This window comes from Triticum urartu, chromosome 7, assembly GCF_003073215.2.
Source record: "Triticum urartu cultivar G1812 chromosome 7, Tu2.1, whole genome shotgun sequence".
NCBI lineage: Eukaryota > Viridiplantae > Streptophyta > Magnoliopsida > Poales > Poaceae > Triticum > Triticum urartu.
In genome coordinates, this window is record NC_053028.1 from 50538340 (window position 1) to 50552963 (window position 14624).

The following is a 14624-nucleotide window of genomic DNA, read 5'->3' on the forward strand; positions in this document are numbered from 1 at the left end:
ACTGTGCCGTTACCATAAGGAAGGATGCCTCGTCTCGTTGTTAAAAACAACATTACCGCCGGGGGAGCCCTGGCTGTCGGCCAAACCCTCCGGCTAGGCAGTTTCATCATGACCGCCCGTTCGGCTGCTGCACCGACGATGACTTCTCGGGTCATCGAAAAACAGCCTCCACGTCGGCTCGGAATTTGCCGAGGAGATGGATCCAATGGAGCTCTCATCCCTAAACGAGCTCTTGGATCGCATCGCCGCATTGGGAGTCGCTAGGGACTATGATCGGATTGGGCTTAAATCCGATCAAGGGGAGATTAACTCTCCACCGGTCACCCATCATATTGCGGTGGTGGAGGAACAATGCGGCGATTCTTCCTCTATCTTGAGGACTAATTATGTCCAGATTCCTGAGCTCTCCGAGCCGGATACCCGTTTACCGTAGGACATCATCCAAGCCCTGAACCTAGAGTCAGGCGGCGGGCCAGACTTATCGGGCAACATCCCGGAACCTGAACTTCCAAGATTGGAAACTCCTCGGCCCTCGGGTCTCAGATCGGGTAAGGGTTCGGACTTAAATCCACCCACCCACCCAAACATAAACGATCTTTCCCACATCAGGCAAGCGCTCCAGGAAACAGTACATCATTATTGGGACAGATTCCTCTTTGTGATGAACAAGGTTAAGGACTGTTGCGAGGAAGACGCAGTCTCATTTTTCCGCAATAATTGCACAGACAAGGGAATTCTTAACGCCATAAGTCGCCGTGACATATCATGCTTCGCTGACTTGGCGTCCATAGTACGAAAGTACTGTGCGATGGAAAGCTCCTGAAAAACCGAAACGAAATTTTGGGATAATCCGGCTCCAAATATACACCCAGTCCGAAGTAAAAGGGTGCACGATCATAAGACGCCCGAGTTAATTACAAAGAAGAAAAAACCCTCTACAGGGCGTGGAACCGTATTGTAGGGATGGCTCAACGGACCCTGCAAAATTCATAGTACAGCAGATACTATACCAACGCACAGCCTTAGAGCATGTTGGGTACTCCGGCAGGTGGCCAAAAGTGGCGAGGATCTTCTCATCCCGGATGCCACAGAGCACCATCCCAGGGATAACAATACGGTATTAACAGTCTTTGAAACCTTCGCATCAAATAATAAGCGCAAGCGAACACTCTGCAGCCTTGCCGAAATCTGCCACGCGGCAGCAATAAATCCATGGAGTGACACGACTATTACCTTCAATGCCAGTGACGAACCTAAATTCTGAACAGCTCGAGCACCAGCTGCACTGGTCCTCAGTCCAATTGTGGACGGCATTCGACTCACCAAAGTACTCATGGACGGCGGCAGTGGATTAAACCTCATCTATGAGGAAACTCTTCAAAAAATGGAAATAGACTAGAACCGCATTGAGCAAAGCAGCACAACCTCTAGAGGAATCATCCCCAGTCGGGAAGCACGCTGTGCTGGGAAAATCACACTAGATGTGGTATTCGGCATGCCGGAGAACTATACGTCCGAAGAAATTACATTCCAAGTGGCCCCATTCAGTAGCGGATACCACGCCCTTTTAGGGCGGGAGGCGTTCATGATCTTCCAAGCCATACCCCATTATGGATACATGAAGCTTAAAATGCCCGGGCCCAACGGAATCATCACTCTCGCTAGTGATCCGGACACAGCACTCCGCGCTGAAAACAAAACAGCCGCATTGGCACTCGAGGCACTATCTGAAGCCCTTTTGGCCGAGGAATTAACTGTGCTACACTCCACAGTGGACAGGGATGACGTGATACTTGACAAGAGATCCAAGTCCTCCTCTTTTCAACCAGCGGATGAAATAGTCAAATTCCAAGTCCACCCAATGGACCCTACAAAAACAGCCTTCATCGGGGCACAGTTAAACCCCGTTGTGGACGCCGCACTACGAGAGTCGTTCTTGCGCGAGAATTGGGACATATTCGCCTGGCACCCCTCAGACATGCCAGGAATCCCATGCAGGCTGGCCGAGCACAGCCTTAATATTCTAAAGGGATTCAAGCCGGTCAAGCAGACCCTTCGGCGTTTCTCCGAACCTAAGAGACAAGCTATGGGAGAGGAACTAGCCAGTTATTGGAGGCCGGATTCATTAGAGAAATAAAACTCCCGGACTGGCTAGCAAACCTGGTGATGGTACCAAAGAAGGACAAATCCTGGTGCCTATGTGTCGATTTCAAGGACCTCAACAAGGCTTGCCCAAAGGATCCCTTCCCCCTCCCCGGCATCGATCAAATTATCGATGCTACCGCAGGACACGGTTCATTGTGTTTCCTCGACGCATACTCCGGCTACCACCAAATCAAGATGGCGGAGTCCGACCAAGCCGCAATGGCATTTATCACACCATACGGCCCCTTCTGTTTCAACACAATGCCTTTTGGGCTCAAAAACGCTGGCGCAACATATCAACGCATGAGTCAGACATGTCTGGAGAAACAGATCGGCAAAACAGTAGAGGCATACGTAGATGATGTGGTCGTCAAAACCAAAGACGCCGACTCTTTAATAGACGACTTGAGGCTCACATTCGACAACCTCTGAACATAAGACATCAAGCTCAATCTGGAAAAATGCGTTTTCGGTGTACCAGCCGGAAAGCTCCTGGATTTCATTGTCTCCAGAGAGGAATTGAAACAAATCCGGCCAAAATCCGAGCTCTGTCATAGTTGGCTATCCCAATGGACCTCAAACAAATCCATAAATTAACCGGATGTGTGGCGGCTCTAATCCGCTTTATCTCCCGCTTAGGAGAAAAGGCATTACCCCTTTATCGCCTCCTTCGGCGCACCCAACACTTCGAGTGGACGGACGCTGCCACAGCCGGATTGGAAGAAATAAAAGCCATAATGGCAACCAACCTAATCCTGGCTGCGCCAAACATCGGCGAACCAATGCTTTTGTACATTGCGGCAACTCATCAGGTTGTAAGCGCAGTGCTCGTTGTCAAAGTAGAATCGGACGGACATAAATTCCCCCTTCAAAAGGCGGTATATTATGTATCTACCGTCCTCACTCCATGCAAATCACGGTACCCACATTATCAAAAGATAGCCTATGCGGTATTCATGGCATCCCGGAAGCTGCGACACTACTTTCAAGAGTGTTCAATTACACTAGCCTCGGAAGTGCCACTTAATGATATTATAAACAACCGCGACGCCACAGGCCGGATTGCCAAATGGGCCATTGAGCTCCTCCCGTTCGACATAACATACAAATCCCGGCGAGCCATTAAATCGCAAGTATTGGCCGACTTTGTCGCCGAATGGACGGAAGCCGGACTCCCTAAAGAGTTTGGCGCATACTCCAATTGGATCATGCACTTCAACGGCTCCAAAATGCTAGCTGGTTTGGGGGCTGGCGTCGTCCTGACGTCCCCAACCAGAGATACAGTTCAATACATACTACAGATACTGTATACAGACTCTAACAACGCAGCCGAATATGAAGCCCTGTTACATGGTCTTCGGATGGCAGTTTCCATGGGCATTCAACGCCTGGAGGTGCGTGGGGATTCAAACCTCGCAATATCCCAAATAAATGGAGACTTCGATGCCAAGGATCCGAAGATGGCGGCCTATCGCAACACCGTCCTAAAGATGTCAGCTCAGTTCGAGGGGCTCGAATTTCACCATGTGGCTCGGGAAAACAATCAGGTGGCGGATATCCTCGCCCGCATCGACGCAAAACGCGATGCGGTCCCCCCAACATCTTCTTGGAGAGGTTGTTTAAGCCATCCGTGGTATGGGAGGGGGACACCGGTAACAATAGTCCGGACCCGGCCAAAATGCCCGATACCGAACACTCTGACATAATCGGAGGCTCTGCCACCGAAATAACACCTTCAGCCCACGTAATAATGGCAATCATCGCCCCGTGGATAGAACCATTCCTGGCCTACCTAACTAGGCAGGAACTTCCCAAGGACCAAAATGAGGCATGCTACATAGTGCGGCGATCTAAAGACTACACGGTCCATGAGGGAGAGCTGTATAAAAAAGCACTACCAGAGTCCTTCAAATGTGTATCCCCGAAGAGGAAGGACGGAAGCTTTTGGCGGAAATTCATGCCGGACTCGGCGGCCATCACGCCGCAGCCCGGGCCCTTGTAAGCAAGGCCTTCCGTATAGGTTTTTATTGGCCGACGGCCCGGGTAGATGCACATGACTTGGTCCAACACTGCGTCGGTTGCCAGCTTTTTGCAAACCAAAGCCACATGCCACCCACCGCCCTCCAAACAATCCCCATTACCTGGCCCTTCACGGTTTGGGGGCTTGACATGGTTGGACCTCTTAAAGGGGAACCCATAAGAAAAAATACTTACTGCTCATGGTGGATAAATTCACCAAATGGATAGAAGCCAAACCTGTTAAAACGGCCGAATCCGGATCGGTGATAGACTTCATATCCGGGGTTGTACACCGTTATGGCGTCCCCCACAGCATCATCACTGACAACGGCACGAACTTCACGGCTGACGAGGTAAAACTCTGGTGCAGCAACATGGGCATTAAGCTCGATTATGCCTTTGTCTATCACCCACAAACTAACGGCCAAGTTGAGCGAGCAAATGGTCTTATCATGAGCGACATCAAACCCAGATTAGTGTGGTCCTTAAAGGAGTCTAACACGCACTGGGTAGAGGAGCTCGACTCCGTACTCTGGGGGCTGCAGACCACGCCGAATCGTACTACCGGATACACACCCTTCTTTATGGTGTACGTCGCAGAGGTGGTTCTGCCCTGCGATATAATACATGACTCACCTCAAGTGCGCATGTACGAAGAAAGAGAAGCCGAGCTCGATCGACAGGACATTCTGGACACCCTGGAGGAGGAGCGCAACGTGGCAAAAGCCCGTTCCGCATTCTATCAGCAACAGGCTCGCGGATACCAAAGCAGAGAAGTACGGGCCAAAACTTATAATGTTGGCGAGCTAGTTCTACGCCTGCCGGAGAAGAAAAAGACCAAGCTCGAGCCCAAATGGGAAGGTCCCTTCATTATTGACCAAGTTCTGACCGGTGGAGCGTACCGTCTACGGGATGCATCAAATAATCGACTTGAGCCAAACCCATGGAACGCAGCCAGGCTCCGAAGATTCTACGCCTAGTGCCGGTTTCTATGTTCGTCTCCTTCCTCTGTCCATTTTTTGCATATACATTATCTGTCTTTTTTCTCTTTCTTTCTTTTATTCTTTCTCAAGGCCTTCAAGGTCCAACTTGTGCCTTGCTTGCACAATATTGATGCGCTAACCGCGCTCATTATACCTGGGGGCTTCTTACACAGAAGCTTAATTATTTATCTGGGCTTCATGCCCCGCACATGTGTTATTCTTCCGCGTGTACCTTTTCTTCGTCATTATATGCATCGATATGACTTATGTTTTGGCCAAGCTGGGTTGCCTGGCTCTTGTATTTATGCCCTACGTTCCCGTTAATTCGGCTAGGGCATAAGGGGAGCACCTCTGCGATTGTTACTGCCGGGTTAGCCGGATGTGTACCTCAGACTGGGTGAAGCCGAAAGCTAGCGTTCTTAAGGGAATATTCGGTCGGTGAATAAAAGATGATTTTTATTTATTTTCCATATGTGCCCCCAGATGTTTTTGCCTACATCTCCTCTCGCAGTCCGGACATGCACTTTAGGGCATGCGTACCCAGGGAAAGGAACCCTTAACGGAACTATTCTCCGTGGAAGATGTTTCTTACTACCCATGTAATATAACATAACTAGTTGGGTACTTGTCTGTTCAAGCACTAATGATCCCTACGCCTGGTTTCCACACATACCCCAGTTCTTATATAACTAAGCGGGTATTTGAATACACTCCGGACTATCGGGTCCCGAGGTTGAAGCGAAAAGGTCCGCCATGACAAATGATTTACAATCCGGCTAGAAGACATTATACATGTCACTTTAATTACATAGTCATGTAGACTGACTAAATTCCTCTTCTATACCATCCAACAGGCTGTCTAGCCTACAATCCTGTTGGGAATACTCTGCGGCTAATTCTACTTGCCCATACACTAAGCTAACGGGGATCTCTTTCCCATCGGGCCCCATAGGTCCGACCTCGGCCATGTGGTTTGGGTCAGCCTTGGTAAACCACGTCTTCACCATAGCCCAGGCTTCCCTAGCACGTTGACGGCAGGCCGATATCTTCCATAATCGGAAGCGCCGCCATGCTCCCTTGAGCTTCTCCGCAAGCCCTGCAATGCCTGCTGGCAGGGAGACGGATGGCCACAAGGCCTGGGCAATACCTTGCATCACCTGCCGAACTTGTTCGTGCAGTTGTGAGAGCTCGAGTAGAAGATCACACTACTAGGAAAAGGGCTACTAATGGCGCACCAGTTTTGCCTACTAATGGCGCATCACTGGTGCGCCATTAGTATCACGCCACTAGTATTTTTTACTAATGGCGCACCACTGGTGCGCCATTAGTATAGGCCACGGTGCGCCATTAGTATAGGCAACTGGTGCGCCATTAGTATAGGCCACGGTGCGCCATTAGTATTTTTGAATTTTGAAGGCGGGAAAATAGTAGTGGCGCACCGTCTAACCCCCACCGTGCGCCATTGCTATTTTTGAATTTTGAATTTGGATCTGGATCGTGATTTATTTGCCCATTTTTTGCTAGTTTTTTTTGCTCGTTTTTTGGCACGATATTATTTCAAATTTTGTTCCTGTTTTTGGATCTTGTACGTTCTTTTGCCGGAGAGGAGTTCGCTGGAGAGGAGGAGGAGGAGGTCACTGGAGAGGCGCTCGCCTACATCGCCGGAGAGGAGGAGGAGGTCGTCGGAGAGGAGTTCACCGAAGCATCGGAGAGGAGGAAGTAGAAATCATGAGGGAATGGGAGGAGAGGAGGGAGGAGAAACCGTGAGGGGAGGGGAGGGGAGGAGAGGAGAGGAGGGAGGAGGAGGTCCCCGGAGAGGAGGAGGTCATCGGAGAGGAGGAGGAGGTCGCCGGAGAGGAGGAGGAGGAGGTCACCGGAGAGGAGGAGGGTAGTATGGTGGAGGAGAGAAGGGAAGATGGAGTGGAGGAGAGGAGGAGATGGAGTGGAGGAGAGGAGAGAGTGGAGGAGAGGTGGAATGGAGGAGGTGCGCCCAGCCATATATACGACATAGTAATGGCGCACCGTGGGCAGGTGCGCCATTACTAACTTTTTTTTATTTTTTTGATTTATTTTGAATTTTGAAGGCCGGAAGATACTAATGGCGCAGCATGGGCAGGTGCGCCATTAGTAATTTTTATTTTATTTTTTTGACTTATTTTGAATTTTGAAGGAGGGAAGATACTAATGGCGCATCATGGGTAGGTGCGCCATTAGTAAGTTTGAATTTTTTTGCCTCTCCATATCTTAAAAGCCCCGTATCTTTTTTCTGTTAGGTTTTTGAGGATTTTGAAAATGTTTAACGGGGTTCCCTCGATTAAATTCGGATGTAACTTTTCGAGTAGATGATTTTTCATATAAAAAACTTTTTCATCCGAGTTCCTACGCAAAAGTTATGCCCATTTTTACAAATTCTCGAGAGATTTTGCAAAAAAGTCGAAAATTCATGTTTGTAAATTTTGCTAACAACTAGACCACATATCACATGGGAATCTTATTTTCTTTTATTTTTTTTGACATTTCTATCATTTTCTTTTTTTTGAAACTGAAAAGGCGGTCCGGGGGGGTGCAAATATTTGGGCCAAGTTACTAATGGCGCACCGTGGCATGATGCGCCATTACTAATTCAACTAGTAATTGCAACTAGTAATGGCGCACCACTCCCACGGTGCGCCATTAGTAGTTTTGAAAAAGTTAAAAAAATTTACTAATGGCGCACCGTGGACGTGGTGCGCCATTAGTATTTGCACACTAATGGCGCACCAACACATGGTGCGCCATTAGTATATAGTAATGGTGCACCACATGTCTGGTGCGCCATTAATGTCAATTCCATCTATAGCCCTTTTCCTAGTAGTGTCACTCGCAGACCCGGGCATCTCCTCCATGGGACGACCCGTCAGCATACCTGCAGACATAAGTCTGTCAGCCGAATTCTCTGCCGCACTCTTTTAAGGGTTCGTTCAAGCACTTAATGAAAATGCCGCGTCGAAGCCGCTTATTCTCCTTCGCGGAGTCCGCAAGCTGGGCTCGAACATCTTTCAATTCCACGTTCAGCTTGGTATTGGCGTCTTGGAGATTGATTTTCTCCTGCACGACCTTAGTCAGCATGCATTCGCCAGCCTTTAGCTGCTGTACGACATGCTGGTCCTCCGAATTCTCCCCGGAGTCATCTGCAATATCTATTGTTAGATTTGCAGCCATGCGGCACACTACATGGTACCTATCATTCTTTGAAACAAATGTTACCAGCTGGGGACTTTTCAGGTTCCTTCAATGTGGCAACGGCGGCCCGAAGTTGAGTCTTGCATTCCTCTAGCTCCTGTGACAGTCGAGTATTCTTCTCTGTAAGAATCTGCACAATAAATGATCCTTAAATCAGTTGTGCCAACTGTTTCAAGTCTCAGGGGCTACTGATACATATAATCGTTAGATTTGCTTACCCGTACATCCCTTACATACTGGTCCGTGGCTCTGGCTAGACCATTTTGAGCAGCACGGAGGTACGCGTCTCTAGAATTGAAGGCATCAAATGCCTTTGTTGAGAAGAAAGCGTCACGGAGTACGGCCCGGCGACGCCTATGATTCATGGTGCTCTCCACTTCCGAATTTGTAGGGGACAGTCTATCCGCATCCTCTGTAGGAGGAGTATCCGGCGTCCGCCCCATGTCGGCTTCCGCCTCTATGTCCGGCCCTGGAGCCCGACTGGTGGAAGCATGATCGGCATCCTCTCCGGACATATTCCGGCGAGCATTTTTTTCTATTAAAGAAATATGGATGTCATTACATTTTGAGAAAGACGACAACCACGGAGCGGGGTTTTTTGTCATACCTCTGCGCCGGCGTCTCCGTCCTGACCGCCTTTCTTTTTGGCCTACCCGGCCTCAGTGCCTCTTATTGGCGAGTTGCTACGGGTTCGGCACGGCGTCCCGAATGCCTTCCCTGTAAAACACCATATGTATATGGTAGGTGAAGTGTCTAAAAGGGGATCCTAGATTTTGGAGTTGGGATTTTGGTTTTTCTTACTTGCGACGCAGGGAGCAGTCCGGGATAGTCGGCCATAATGGCCACCATGGCGTCATCACAGCTCAATTGATAGAACTGCCTGTCTATCAGCTCCACGAATATGTCCGAATCTTCTTTGAGTCCAGGACCGAGGGCCCGGTCAGGGTCCTCTGGTTGTGGAGATGGGCTGTTGACCTCCTTTACGGCTCTTCGCAGTTCCTGCCGTAAAATGGCAAGGTGAGTACCTACGACAAAGAATGCGGGAAGAATGGGAATAAGGAGGTATAACTCACCCAGCTTGGAGGGTTGTACATGGAGAATCCATCCCGTGGCTTGATGCGGATGAACTCCTCTTCCTCTCCCTTGTACAACTCAGTCAGAATTTTTGCTAAAGCAGCAGCGGTGTCCGGTCCCTTACGCCCGCAACGGGTGGCATCATCTTCCCCGTTAAAACACCACAGGGGGTGCCCTTGATATTGAAGTGGCTGCACTCCCCACATTATGCATATTGACATAACCTCGATTACTGTCAATCCTGATTGAGCCAGCGTTTTAATCCGGTTCATCAGGTAAAGGACTTCTCCGTTGTCTTCCTCCTGGGGACTCCGTGGGCGCCAACTTCGGCGTTTCTTCAGAGGAGCATTATTGAACTCAGGAAAACCCCGCTGAACAGGGTCCGGAAGGGGGATGTCCTCCATATAAAACCATTCTGAAGGCCAGTCTTCGGACATCTTCTTTGGAGTACCGGACAGGTATCCAGTTTCGGCGATGCGCCATATTTCGGCTCCGCCCACTTGGTAAAGTGACCCCTTCTATGTGCGGGGGACGAGGCAAAATAACCTTTTCCACAGCTCGAAATAAGCCTCGTAGCCCAGGAATAACTCGCAAAGGGCAACGTAGCCGGCGATGTGTAATATGGAAGCAGGGGTGAAATTGTGCAGTTGGAGGCCGTAAAACTCCAGGAGCCCGCGGAGGAACGGATGAATTGGAAATCCGAGTCCCCTTAATAAGTAAGGGACAAGGCACACCCGCTCCCCTGTAGAGGGGCTGGGTAAGCTCTCCGCTTTCTCCCCGCCATTCTAGGTGGAGAGCCCGGCTCGGACGGAAACCATATATGCTAGAGGGAGAAATCCCTGAGTCTGCAGTTCGATTAATCGACTGTGTGAGATAGAACACCTCTCCCAATCACCGGGCTTAGGGATACGGGGGCGAGAGGAGGAGCTGCGGTGGTCGGCCATGTTGGAGTGGATTTTTTCCGAAGCGCGCGCGATGGATTCTCGCTGTGGGAGGATGGTATGGATTGGATCTAAGAATCCACATCCCTTTAATAGACAACTTATTTATCTGGCTAGGGGGGTGAATGTAAAAATGCCCTGGCTCCTCGTATTCATTCGACGCGTGGAAGATAGCCCTTATGGGGCGCAGAAGCCAAGAAGTCCAACATTTATGGGGCCAGACACTACTTAACCAACATTTAAAATTTGGACCCGCCTTGCAATGCCGAAGACAATACTGCATGTCGGACTTGACGTCATTGAAGCCTGGTTCAGGGGCTACTGAGGGAGTCCTGGATTAGGGGGTCTCCGGACAGCCGGACTATATCCTTTGGTCGGACTGTTGGACTATGAAGATACAAGATTGAAGACTTCGTCTCGTGTCCGGATGGGACTTTACTTGGCGTAGAAGGCAAGCTAGGCAATATGGATATGTATATCTCCTCCTTGGTAACCGACCTTGTGTAACCCTAGCCCCCTCCGGTGTCTATATCAACCGGAGGGTTTTAGTCCGTAGGACAACATACAATCATACCATAGGCTAGCTTCTAGGGTTTAGCCTCTTCGATCTCGTGGTAGATCAACTCTTGTACTACTCATATTATCAAGAACAATCAAGCAGGATGCAGGGTATTACCTCCATCAAGAGGGCCTGAACCTGGGTAAAACATCATGTCCACTGCCTCCTGTTACCATCTGCTTTAGACGCATAGTTCGGGACCCCCTACCCGAGATCCGCCGGTTTTGACACTGACACCTCCTAATTGGCGGCTTTGGCGCAAGCTAAGATAAAGAGCACTCCTGAATTTGGGAAAAGATCATCAATTTGCAAATGTTTGAGTTTGCAAAAGTTCACGCATTTGAAAAATAAATAAAAATAAAAGGAAAGGAAAAGGAAAATAAAAAAATAAAAATAGAAAAATAGAAAAAAGAAAACCGAGTAAACCTGATGACAAGGAAAAGCACAAGAAAAAAAACCCAAAAAAACATGCGAAAAAATATGGGAATAATCTCTTCATGGGCCGGCCCATTTGTCATGTAGTGTTGGGAGGTGCTGTGCACTAGTTAGCGAAATTGCCTATAACTGCGAAATCACTAATTAAGGAGCACTCTTTGCAAGGTTTACTCCCACCTTCCAGGTTGCGACAATTGGCGCAATGCATGTGCCCTACTTGTTGCAACCCGGGAGTTTCCCCTTTTTTCGTAGATCCGTTCGTTCAATACGGTTTACCTCTTAAACCCTGCATCCAACTTTCAAACCGCTGGATTTCTCGCATCGAGATCTTCAAACTAGATCCCATGTTGATAAGTTTTAACGAATTTTTGTCATGAAAAAACCTGGACGAAAAGACCAAACGGGAGCACTTTTTTCCTTTTTTGAAAGAGGCATGACTGTGCTTGTCGCAGCAGCAAATCCGTGCCTCTCGTGGAAGAAAAAAAAGAAACACATTTTTTTCCGTTTCCGAGTGCGGAAGCAAATCTGTGCCTCTTGCGGAAGGAAAAAAAGAAAGCGTGTATTTTTTGTTTCCGAGAGGCAAATCCGTGCCTCTCGCAAAAGCAAAATCATGCCTCTCGTGAAAGGAAAAAAAACACATTTTTTCCGGTTTATGAGAAGCACGGCCGTGCTTCTCGCAGAAGTAAATCTATGCCTCCCGCGGAAGGAAAAAACGCAGTTTTGCTTTTAGTCGGGGCAAAAAAAATGCGTTTTTTCGTGCAAAAAAGTTTTTTTCGATTTTTTTGTCCAAAAGCTAAGAAAGACCGGTGGAAAACCAAAAAACATCTAAAAGGGCGAAAGCGCGTGCGAAAAAAAATTCCGATAGAAGCGTCCAGAACGCGACACGTGGCGGTGGGTAAGAGCAGCCCATCCCAAGTGACTCTTGGGGAGGCTCCTGAAGGAGCACTCCTTAGTTAGTTGCTCCTTTATTGCTTATTCAAAACGTCGCAAAGAAAAATAGCAATTATTTTGCTCAAAAAATAGCAGACCTAATTGTACCAACCAAATTACAAAGACCCCAATAAAAAACAATTTACAAAATTGTCGTGCGTATCTTCTTCCAAGTAAAAAGCCCAGGGAAGCACAATACTGTTACATGCAAAACAAAACTTATCGGTCCAACAATAGCATAGTCGACTTAGAATTAAAGGTTACTTTGAAATAAATTTATAAACAAGAAAAATGTTACCAACAAAAAGATTTACTTTGACTTTTCAAATATGACACCTCAAAAAATTATGTCTAACTATACACACATAAAAATCTATATGTATAACTATTTTTAAACTTGAACATCTTTGTTTCTTTTGTGTACCTTTTTAAAAAAAATGTAACTGCCCAAGTAAAATATTAAGGACTAAAATTATGAATCTTAATGCGACCTAGTAGCTATTCTCGTCTATATCCCCTAAAAAAATCTATTCTTGTCTATAATTAAAATGCTGCTATAGTGTTTGTAATGTGCCTCCAGCGAGCCACTAGTTTAAAAAAACTTAGGGCCAGTTCTTTTGGTGGCTTCTAGAATAAGCTGAAATAAACTGCCCCTATCCAGTCTATTCTAAAAGTCCAATCAAATTTATTTTTTTAGAAGCCTAATAGTTGAGACTTGATTAGTAGGCTTCTAAAATGAAAATTTTGTTGAGCTTCTAGAATAATCTGGATAGGGGGCAACTTATTCTGGAAGCCCAAAAAAGCTAGGAAAAGAACTGGCACTTAGAACCACAACGCTACATAGGAGCAGAGGCACCTTAACCTCCAACAGCGAATTGAGCATCTCCTTGATCTCGTGCACCCATGGCCCAACAGCGGATAGGTTCTTCCCAGGTTGATTAATCATCTGCACCAGTGTCTTCTTGTCCAGCTCTAGATGTGCTCGCTGAATATAAAGATCGATCGCCACCTGGATTGCCATTCTGCATGCCAAAACTTCCGCATACTCAGGATTAGTAATACATGGAAAGAAATGACATATACCGGCCAAGAAAGCTGCATATTGTGATCCCTAAACACCGCACCCCCGCCACCATTATCTCCATGCTTCGAGACCGTGCCGTCGGAGTTGATCTTCACCCATCCATCTTGAGGAGGCTCCCATTTTTGGATGGTCTTCGGCTCCGGTTGTGGCGCCCTCGTCTCATGCGCAGGTTTTCCAATATGTCAAATGCACCTTCACTATAGCTAATATTTCATGTGGCTGATTCCATATGCCACCTATAGCATGATCTCCTTCTCATCCGGCCCCGGCGAACTATTCCAGCAGCCAGGTGGTAAGAGCGCCTTGAGAATTCAAGTGACATGGTGGGATCGCCACCATTACTCCCAACACTTCGCACAACTGCTACCAGAATAGGACTGAATGTTGGCATGCCCAGAAACGGTGAACCATGGTTTCCTCTCTGCCACATGCAACACAAAAAACACTCAGCTTTATCCGTCAACGATGGAGCTCCGCTCCCACGGCAAGACCATTTCGTATCATTCGCCACAAATAAATCTTGACCTTAGCTGGTGCACTAGTTTCCCACATGCCATGTACCCTTTATGTTTGGATGCCGATCGAGCTAGATGCCTTCGGCTGTCCGGTTCTAGCTCTGTTCAGAGACATCCTCAAATGATAAGCAGATTTTAGCATGAAAATGCCGTTCTTCGTAAAGTTCCAAGCTAAAAATTCATCAGCTCCCGGGCCTCCAATTGCGATTTGCTTGATATCTATAGCATCCGCTGGGGTAAACACGGCCTCCACTTTTTCCTCATTCCATATTATTCCATCATCACTCAAAAGGTCAACGACCTGTAATCCTTGTTCAAGAATTCATCCGATTAACCAGTTAACTTGCCAATTAATCCCTGCTCGTAGGGTCACCGAGTAGCCGATAAACTGAAAAATTGTCCGATTAATTGATTAAATGGCCGATTAACTTGCCGATTCACCGATTAATCCCCTACTCGCCAGCCAACCGAGCAGCTACCAGTTAACGATTTCCTCAACAATGCCTGTAATTCCCTATATGTAAATCTTACCTTAATTAAGGTTGCGAGCTTCCGCGCGAGGTATCCAGGGATCATGGTGAATATTGATGTGCGCTCCATTCCCAATCCCCCAAATCAATCCTTCCCTAAGCAAATCGCATCCATGTAGTATGCTCCACAAAGTGTATGATGACCCTGATGATGGACAAGTGGCAGACAAGATTGTATCATCCATGA